The sequence below is a fragment of the Oryctolagus cuniculus genome, chromosome 10, assembly GCF_051225735.1.
Source record: "Oryctolagus cuniculus isolate XC-2025 breed Fujian yellow rabbit chromosome 10, ASM5122573v1, whole genome shotgun sequence".
NCBI classification, from domain to species: domain Eukaryota; kingdom Metazoa; phylum Chordata; class Mammalia; order Lagomorpha; family Leporidae; genus Oryctolagus; species Oryctolagus cuniculus.
The window spans coordinates 105,179,227-105,189,694 of record NC_142876.1 but is presented as its reverse complement, the minus strand read 5'-3'; the positions used below and the strand labels follow the sequence as shown (position 1 = coordinate 105,189,694).

At 57.8% G+C, this 10,468-nt stretch overlaps 1 long non-coding RNA gene across 1 annotated transcript; it reads left to right on the top strand.

The window, feature by feature from the left end:
- The first annotated feature begins 203 nt into the window (after nucleotides 1-203).
- On the top strand, nucleotides 204-7,388 carry LOC127492363 (uncharacterized). Its single transcript, XR_016214386.1, has 2 exons — nucleotides 204-468; nucleotides 6,265-7,388. It is a non-coding gene; the product is annotated as an uncharacterized LOC127492363 (long non-coding RNA).
- Nucleotides 7,389-10,468: the final 3,080 nt, after the last annotated feature.

The window sequence follows — 10,468 nt, the reverse complement described above, 5'->3', positions numbered from 1 at the left end:
ATTACATTTGAGTGTTTTTCTTTAAATAGGAACACAGGGAAAGAGGTGGAGAGGGAGACAGACATTCCCTCTACCGCTTCACTCGCCAAAATGCCTGCAACAGTCGTGAGTGGGCCAGGCCGAAGCCAGCAGCCTTGAGCGCAATCCAGGTCTCCCGCGTAGGCGGAACAGACCCCAGCCCTGGGGCCATCAGCGCTGTCTCCCAGGGTGCGCAGCAGCCGGAAGCCGGCCCAGAGCCGGCGGCGCAGGCCAGTGGCGTCATCAGGCCGCGCGGAGCAGCTGCGGCGCTGAGGCGTTGAGCCGGAAGTCGCAGAGGCGGCGTCGCGGAGGCGGGGAAAGTGAGCTGTCGCGGGCTCTTAAGCTCCGTGTCGGGCTCTGGTGGCCTCGCCTGGACCCCGCGCGCGCTGTGCCCCAGGTCTCTTGTGCGGGGCTTGCTCCAGGAAGCTCTTTCTGGGCAAAATCGAGAAGGTGAGGTGAGCCGGGGCTGACTGTTGCGCTCCCGCCGCCGCTCGTCGCCGGGGTCAGGCGCGGGGGTGGTGGGAGGGGATGGCGGCGAGCTTTGTCAGCGTCCGCAGGCCTGCCCGACACCGGTCCCTCCTGGAACTGCGGATCCCGAGCCCCGTCCGTGCCTGGCCGGGGAGAGGGAGCCCCGTTCCGGGGCGGGAGTCCCGGGCGCTGAGGCCTTGACATTGCTGGGTGGATTCGTTGAGGGAGATAGGGAAGCCACGGATGTGCGGTCCAACCCAGGCCGGTGGGTAGCGGGGGGGATTCCTCAGCTGCAAGGGACTGAGCCGCAGAAGAGAATCATTGTGGCCGACACGCGGGTTCTCGTCACAGTGTTCTTTGGGGTGGAGCGCTTGAGCGGCATTACAGATGGCGGACGCTGAGACAGCGCGGAGGGCTTTGTCCCGGGAGGAAGTGGGGAGCTGGGTCTGGAGCGTGGGGAACGGTTTTTCTCCAGAACGCCGGGCTGTGCCTGTGTGTGCACCAGCCTGAGGGCACAGGCCTGCTGCAGGGCGGCGAGGACAGTTAGGGGCAGGCTCTCCCTTCTGTCACTTCCTGGTGACGCAAGTGCGTCTTTCCAGCGAGATTTCTCTCCTTAACTCCACAGTTCATTGCCACTTTTCTACTCAGAATCTCTGCTATGATCCCACAGGCATCTCTGATTGGCATTAGCATATCCAAAACTCAGCTCCTGGTCTGCTCCTCCCACTGCCTCCACCCCCTTTAAAAAATCTATTTGTTTGTTTGAAAGTCAGAGTTAGAGAAAGAGGAACAGAGAGAGCGTTCGTCTGCTGGTCACTCTCTACGTGGCCTCAACAGCCAAAGCAGGGCTAGGCTGAAGCTAAGAGCTTCTTCCAGGTATCCCATGTGGGTAGCAAGGGCCAAAGCACTTGGGCCATCTGCCGCTGCTTTCCCAGGCTATTAGCAGGGAGCTGATCAGAAGTGGAGCGGCCGGCACTGGCTCACCTTGTGGCCCGGCACACCGAGACCCGCGAGTGCCGGGAAGCGCAGGAGCTCTCCCTCCTTCCGCCCTGTATCTCCCAGGTTCCTCCTGATGGGATGGAGCCGCCCCCTCGGAGGCAGGTTCCCACGTGTACACAGACTCATCTGGGCTCCACAGACCCTCACAGCTGTCCCGGGTTGTCGCTCCCCGTCTTCGTGGAGGAACGACACAGGACCCTGCGCTGTTCTTTCGTCTGCTCGGCCCTCCCCGGGTTTGCTGCTGGTTCTTCCCGGGTTGGCTACCGACCCTTCCACCTCCGTGGAAGGGCGGTTCCCCCTGCCACTTTCCCCACTTCCGCAGGGGAGCGGCACACCGCTGGCCGGCTCTCTCGGGGGCTGCACAGGTGTTCCTTCAGATGTTCCCCTTAGGTGTTCCTGGTGCATGCCGTCTCTCTCCTCTTTTATAGTCCTCCTCCGCCAATCCCAACTCGGCTGCCCACACGCCGAGTACGCTGCTCTCCTCCAATCAGGAGCAGGATCAGCTCCTGGAGGTCATCACTCAAGTTGGCAAGAGGCAGCTGCGTAGAAGCTGTTTTCTCCTCTCCCAGCGCCATATTGTGGGAGAGCAGATGCATAGAATAAGTCTTAATTCCAGTAACAGTATAGTCCGAGTTGCTCCCCACACCGGGTCCCCAATCTTTCCCATCCCCAAGTCAGGAGCGGGGCGGGCCCAGTGTGCGCAGACGCCCTGTGGCTCCACCCTGCACCTACTCCCGGCCCCCTGATCCAGTCACAGTGGCACCTGGACCAACGCCCCAGCACTAGTGGCCCAAGGTCAACAACGAGTCCCAGAACCGAGATCCTAAAAAACGAATTTGCTCTTGGACGTGCATAATTCAATTAAAACATCACCTAGCCACCTCCTTTCTCCCTCTAGACAGCAGAATGACATCTGGGGAAGCCTCACCAGGTGCTAATTTCATGGGAAGCCAACGACTAGGGCCAGGCACCTGCACTGGGCCCACAGACACAAACAGCTTCATCCTGGCACTGCGCTGTGGCTGTGGCACAAGGCCCCATAGCCAGGTCACTACTTAGGCTGTGAGCAATTAACTAGTTCAGCCTTGGCCACCCTGCAGCTGTGGGCACTGACTGGAGCCATGGTGCTGATCTCTGCACCCACTTCCCGTGGTCCAGCAGTGCTGTGCACCTGTCCTGGATGAGCCACCTCAGAACCTGCTCCATTCCCAGAGCTGCCTGGTTCTTGTATCATTTTTGTTGTATGATGCTCTTAGATACACTCCACTCCATGTACTTGGCCTAAGGAAGTTCTTGTCACAGGTCTCCTTCCACACTGAGCCCCTGGGCCCAGGTCTGGCAGCTGCTCCCGGGTGCTGATGCCCAGGCTCTGCCCCAGCTGCTCCCTGGGTGGGGCAGGAATCAGCAGCCACCTGGGCCTGGGAGGAACCGCTCACTGGGGAGGGGCCTGGCTCTTCATCTCGGCCTCAGTTTCCCTGTTTGTGAAGGAGGGGCCAATGCCCACAGCCCAGGTCTGCAGGGGTGGGGCTGAGGCTGTGAATGCAAGCTGAGCCTGAGGCAGAGCCCCAGCTCCACAGGGAGCCAGGGAGCCAGTGGGGGAGGGGAGGCAGCCCCTGGACCTGGAGCCTGAGCCCCCCTCTCAAGAGGGGAATTGCTCTGCATCGCTGGTGTCAGGGAAGGGAACCCAGGCAGACTGTCACGTGGGCGTCCAGATGCCAGAACTCACTCTCCCTGCACACACAGGAGGAGGAGCCTGCGGATGGACATCCCCAGGGACAGCCCTGAACCACTGAAGATCAGGGACACTGGGTCCCATCCCTCAGGACCTTGGTTCACTCTGCCTTGTGTTTGTCCCCAGATGGGGACAGAGGCTGTGACCTGAGCTGCAGCAGTGGTGGGATCTTTAGCAGTCACCTTGCAGCCTTCTGTACTTTCCCAAACACTAAAGACCCCTTTCTGTCCGAGTGCTGCCTTGAGGTGCACTTTGGGCACCCACCACCAAGGCATTCCCTGTGCCCCCCAGGCCTGTGGGGTCTCTGGGGCTCTGATTCCCCAGCAGCGCAGCTCTGTGCACTGGGAGTCCCTCGGCCCAGTATCAGACACTGCGTGTGGTCAGGTTCCTAGCTGAAACTCCAACTCCAACTGCGCCCGACCAGGGAGGCTGCAAGCACCTGCAAAGGGCGGGTGCATTCCTGAGCACTTGAAACCACTGGAGCCACAGACCCTGGACCCTGGTGTTGCCAAACCTTCCCCTGTGCCCAGAGAAGCCCCAACAGCTCCGTGTGATTGAAAGTCTCAACATCAGCACCACAACTTTGCACACAGCACAAACCACAGCAAACTTAACTGAGCTGCGACAGTCCCCCAGGCTGCCAGTTTGCAGCCTGGTGTGTGGGTGGATCCTGCCTGTTCCTGGTGTCCTGGATCTCTGGGGAGACCCCAGCAAAGCCACTTCCCTGAACTCTTCTATGTTCTTGGTCCACGGCTGGGAGCTTCGCAGCCATAACCTCACTCACTCTGGCCCCAGCACTTGGAGGCAGGATGACCACCACCATTACCCAATATGGGGGGCTGCAGGTCAGGTCCATACGGGATGTGGGAAGCAGGGAAGAGGCAGCACTCCTGACTGGGCTGGAGAAGTGTCAGAGAAGGCAAGATGGCTTAGAGCAGGCACCGGGGGTTCCCTGTGGGCAGGGGGGGAGGAGAGGCACAGGGAGGTGCAGGTGCCCTCGTCCTGGCTGCTCCTGGATCTCCCTGAGGGCAAAGAAGGGGAGAGAGCCCCAAATCAGGCTTGAGGCCTCCAACAGGGGAGGGACAGAGAGGCAAGGAGAAGGGACAAGGACAAAGGAAAGGCCAGTGGGGTCACAGGAAGGAGCCAGCTCCCCCACAGCCCCAGGACCCACAGAGGCTGACAGCTCCCAGAACCCTGCCCAGACATCAAAGGCCTCTAAGGACCCAGCCCTACCCAGCAGCCAGGGGAGTCTGGTGCTTTTCCGGGGGCTTCCTTGGAGGCAGGTTCTCCTGTCACTCACACCCCCTTGACAGAGCCAGAAACAGAGTCCCAGGGGGTGGGAAACCAAGGCAGTGGCAGCCTTGGGCACTGGAGCCGGGACTCAGCCCAGGTCCTGTGCGCGGATCCAAACTACCTTCTCCAGGCTTCCAGCGCCCCGCTCCCCATGTGTGAACACAGGTGCCTAAACCCACAGAGTCCTTCATGTTTCTCCAGCCACTATTTATTGACCTAACTGGTTTCTTTTAAACCATAAATCAGTTAACTTGCAGGCACAGAGGCAGTAGTGCAGGGCAATCCATGGGCACCAACAGAGGCAACGAGGTTCTTCCCAGGCAGCAGCTGCTCCCCGGGGACGGAGCAGCCATGGGGTCCTGTCCTGGTGGCAGCGAGGACGAGGGACATTCAACACCTGTTCGGCAAGGGCGAGGATTCTGAGCTGGGTGTCTCGGAGTCCATCTTCCAGTGGACGCCCGTGGTGATGTGGGGGCAGCCAGAAAAGCCACAAGGTCCTGTCCTTGGGACAGCGAGGACGAAGGAAACAATTCGCTTGGAGTTCACCGAGGCAAGGATTCTGAAGCTGGAATCTTGGAGTCCGTCTTCCCGTGGAAGATCATGGTGACCTGGGTCACCAGAGACAGCTCTGCTGCAGCATCTGCTGTGTAGACCCTTTGGTGGCCCCTGGAGCCTCTTTCAGTTGAGAGGTCAGAGGACTCGGGCAGGGACAAGCTGACAGGGGAGAACATGGCCCTGTCATGCCATGGCCTGGTCACTAGTTCCTGTCCCTTTGAGACCCCAGGGCACTTTGGTGACAAGGCCAGAGACCAGCAGGGAGGTGGCAGGTGCCTCATCCAAGCCAGAGGAGATGCCTACCCTGGGGATAGGTCCCAAAGGATAGACACGGGGAGGCAGTGCTGGCAGAACAGAGCTGTAGTGATGCCAGCGCCCCAGCCAGGCCCCAACACAACCCCAGCTTCTGGCCTGGTCTACAGCTCACGGCAGGGACCTCCGAGCCCGGCAGCCACAGAGGGGACCCCTCTCGCACGTGCTCACCCCCCGTCGGGCACCGTGCAGGATCTTGTGTGCAAGACTCATGGGGCCACTGTGGTCCTCAGAGACACCCATCTCCCAGGGGGGCACGTTGAGGCTCCAAGGACTGAAGGGCCCCACTCGAAGGTCAGGGGCTCTCAGTAGGGACGGGACCCGGACGTCTGAGTCTCAGAGGAGCAGATGCACTCACCTCCATCCGCGCCCATGGGGAATGGGCCAGGGGCCTATGGCACAAGAGCCATGGCCTGCAGGAAGGACAGAAACGCCCAGGACATGGTCTCCCTGCACCTGGCAGCCCCACCTCCACCTGCCCAGCGTCTGCACTCCTTTGTCCAGGTGGGAGCTGCTGCATCTCCCATGGAGACCCCGGGGCAGTCCCACTCGCCCCCGCCCCTATGCACCTGCTCCATTCCTGCACACAGATGCAAAGCCAATGGACACCCTGGCTGTCTGGGGTGACCCCGTCCCCCTGTGGGTGAGTCCCTTACCACCAAGAGGTCCTTCCACAGGAAGTCTTCTTGCTGGTGCAGATCAGGTTTCTGGGGCTTCTTTGGATCCTAAACCTTGCAGAGCCACCCGGACTGGGCAGTAGTTACCTGTGCAGGGGAGAGAGGAGAACGCACTGCCACTGCCCCTCCCCAGTAACATGGGAGACCCCAACTGAGAATCCCCCCAGGCTGAATCTCGCAGTAACAACCCTTTCTCCCGCCCCCGTGTAGACAGCACCTGTCCCACCTGACAGCCTTCTCAGCTCCGTCCAGGAGCCGCCATGGACACCTCCTGCCCCGCTCTGCTGAGGGACGCAAGAGCCACTGGGGATACAGAGGGCTTGGGGGGCCGCAGTAAGTCCCTGCCCCAGGACGTCCCCATCCAGAATGCGATCCTGGCCTCGGGATTCTTCTCCCTCTCCCGGGGCTCCCAGGAAGGGAGACGAGTGGTGCACAAATGAAAATGCAACAACAGAAATCAAATGAACAGAAACCAAAACACAAAAATGAACAAACTCACTCTGCTCCTGTTACCAACAGAAACCATGAACTGTATATACTACACCATACCAACCACGGAGATTGTTCTAGTGGAAGAAAATGTTAAAATGGAAAACACAAAATGAATATGAATGCTGGCAGGAAACAAAATATAATAGAAAAAGTACAAAGTAATCAAAATGGAAAAAGAAAAAACAAATTTGACCCAACAGGAGCAGCAGGATCCGATTCTTCCTCCGGATTCCTCTCCCTCTCCAGGGCTCCCCCAGGAAGGGTCAGCAGGGCTGACGTCTGGGAGACCCCGAGCCAGCAGCTGACACAGATCAGCTCTCATGGCTCAGACAACTTGAGCACAAACGAACATGAAACAAACAGAAATCAAATGAACATAAAACAAAACAAAATGGACAAAGCTCACATCACCAACAGAAAACAGGAACTAAATGAACTCAACTAGACTCACAACTGAGACTACCCTATCGAAACAGTTAAAAGTGAGAAACCACAAAAAAGGAATAAAGCATAAAGAAAAAAATCTCAAGAATTAACTGTAGTAACAAGCAAGCAGACGACTCACAGTCTTATTTAAAAAAGGGACTAAAAATGAGAAAAAAAACCTGAAAGTGAGCAAAGGGAAACCCAATACTGGGAGAAAATATAAAGAACAACCACAAACAAGAGAAAAGCCAATGAAAAAAGTGAAGAGAAAATCCAAATAGAAATGAGATATCCTAGGAAAATCAATAAGAAAGGGAAAAAGAATATGAATACTGGAGGAAATCAAAATAAATAAAATAGAAAAAAAGAAAATAATCAAAACACAAAAAAAACAACAACAGCTTGAAGAACAAAAACCAAACAAGGGAAACTCAGGCAGCTGTTCCCAGCCCCAGGTCACCAGGACAGCGCTTCCTGGGCAAATGACAGAACCCAGGCCCAGCCAAGGCTTTGTGCAGGCAGCAGGCATGACGTCACAATGGCTCCTTCTGATGTCAGAGCAGGAAACCACAGCAGGTGCTGCCCCACGCTGGTTTGCACAGGAACCTTTCCACTAAAAAAAAGAAAAGAGAAATTCTTTCTTAGGTTGAAGAGAGAGATATTAGTGTTTTGAGAAATTAAACCCTGTAGGATATTTCAAAACCTTTTCATTTCTAGTCTTAGCATCTTCCATAATTTTGCCTTTTGCAGACTCAGTGTATCCACTCCTTTCTCTTCACCCCCTGAATGATCGCCTCAAACCATGGTGCAGCGTCACTGGCATCGCGACGCTACATCAAATGTTCTGTCACCCAAGTCAGCGGTGCTGTGATGGAGCTGTAAAGCCACGGATCATGGGGCCTGCGTCCCGAACGAGTGTCTGTTCAGGTCCCAGCTGCTCCACTTTTAGTTTTAAAGGGATTTCTTTATTTATTCGAAGGCAGATGGAGAAGGACAGAGAGAGGGAGACAGAGAAGGTCCCCGTGTTAGCACCACAAACTCTGTGCACAGCAGGAGCCCCAGCAAACGTGACTGACCTGGGCCCATCCCACAGCCTACCAGTGTGCAACCTGGTGGGGAAACCTTTCCTACAGAGGCTGCAGGGGGGGCTCCTGCAGGACCTGGTGTCCCAGATCTCGGGGGAGACCCCAACACAGCCTCTGTCTGCCCTGAGGACTCCCCTATGGGCTGATCCACTACTGGGAGCTTCGCAGCCATAACCTCACTCCCTCTCTGCTGCCTATGGCCCTGGCCCCTCCTGCCAGAACTGGGGGAAGGAGTCACAGCACCCGGGCCACCAGCGCAGCCCAGAGCTCAGGCCTTCCCTTGGGCTTTGCATGGACCTCGAGGCCCCGGCAGCACCCGTTCTCCTGAGACCCCCGCAGTCCACGTGGGTGTCAGAGCGGACTGGGCTTGACCAAGGAGAAACAAAACTGGGGCCTAATCAGGGGTCCTGCTGCCCCTGCCCCAAGAGGACGCCCACAGCCCCAGTCTGCTCTTCCCTGTGCCCAAAACCACACCCCACATAACCCGCACACTACCCAGGGCCCAGGTTCAACATTTCCTGGGACCTCTGCGACTCAGTGGAAAACATTCCTGATATTTAACACCTGGATCCTCAAGGGGAGATGCCCAGGACTCTGGGGCTTCCAGCCAGCAGGTGGTTCTAATTCCGGAGGGGTGTGGGAGGAGCCGCCCGCTGCCACAGCCCCTTCAGTGTGCAGCCGGTCAGAGCACGCCTGTGTCAGGGGCAGCCCCCAGAGCCCCACCACCCAGCCACGCGAGCCCTCTTGGTTCTCACAGTCCACAGCAGGGATCCGCAGAGGCTCTGAGGACGCCTGACAGAGGTCCTTGTCCCCTGCCCTACATGGAAGCCTCCAGAACCCAGAAATCCCAGACCCCACCTCTCCCCCACCTCTGCATCCAGCAATGTCCCCAGAGGACTCAGAATCGTCATGCCACAGTTCCCGGGAGCCAAAGAGAGGGTGCAAAGGAGGGGTGCAGGGAGGGGGTCTGTCAGAGGAAGGGGCTCACCTGTGATGGTGGCTGAAAATTCCAGGGGCAGCCTTCTGCCAAGTAGGAAACCAGGAGAGCTGGGAGCAGGTGCACACTGAGTCCGCAGGACCCAGGAACCAGCAGCCGCCGGGTTCTTCTCGGTCTCGGGCTGCAGCCGGAGTCCCAGGTCATGGGTGCGAGTTCCAGAGTGGAAAAGCCACAGCACCGGGGGCTCTGAGCCCTGAGGGGGAGCACTGAGACGTGCAGGCTCCATGAGAGCCCCGAGCTGCCCCTGCCCTGCGGCCCTGTTCTCTCCGAGTTCTGGTGGGCTGGGTGGTGCTGCCCATGGCGAGGGCACATCCCCACAGTGCTGGACAAGCTCATCTGGGCTCCACAGAAATTCAGACACCCCGGGTCGCTCAGTCTTTCCCATCTGGGGGCAGGAGAGGGGGGCTCAGCACCTGCAGGTGCTCTAAGGCTGCACCCCGGGCCCGGCTCCCCCTGCCTCCCCAGATCCAGTCATTAGTTACCTGGAACAATCATCCCAGTACACCGGCCAGGGTCAACCAGAGTCACAGAACGGAGTTTCTAAAATAAGGCTTTGTATTCCGATTTCAGAATTCAATTAAACGTCACCCAGCCACCTCTTTCTACCTCTAGACGGAAGACAATGTCACGGGAAGCCTTACCACATGTTAAATAAAATTCATGGAAGGCAACAGACTGAATAAGGAACTTGCACTGGGCCCAAGACCCAACTCAGATGGCTTCATCCAGGCACTGTGCTGTGGCTGAGGCACAAGGCCCTGTATCCAGTTCACTAATTAGGCTGTGAGCAATTAACTAGTTAAGAGTTGACCGACTGGCAGGTGTGGGGACTGAACTGGAGCCCTGGTGCTGATCTCTCCACCTCACTTCCTGTTGTCCAGCAATGATGTCGCACCTGTCATGGAGTGGGGTCCTCAGCACCTGCTCCAGTTCTGGGAGCTGCCTGACTCGTGACCATTTCTCTGTGATAATGCTGTCCTCACATAGACTCCACTCCATGCACCTGGCCTAAGGAGCTTCCTTCAGTCCTGGGAAAGAGTTGTCTCTGAACCTGAGCCCTGAGCCAGGTCTTGGCATCTGCTCCCGGATGCTGACACCCAGGGTTCTGACCCCGGGGCTCCCAGGTCAGGGGAGGAACAGCAGCCACCTGGACTGGACAGGAATAGAGGACAGAGAAGGGGAGAGAGAGCCCCAAATCAGGCTCGGGGCCTCCAACGGGGGGGGACAGAGAGGCAGGGAGAAGGGGCAAGGACAAAGGAAAGGCCAGTGGGGGTCACAGGAAGGAGCCAGCTCCCCCACAGCCCAGGACCACAGATGCTGACAGCTCCCAGAACCCCGCCAGACATTAAGGCCTCTAAGGACCAGCCCTACCCAGCAGCCAAGGGAGTCTGGTGCTGTTCCGAGGGCTTCCTTG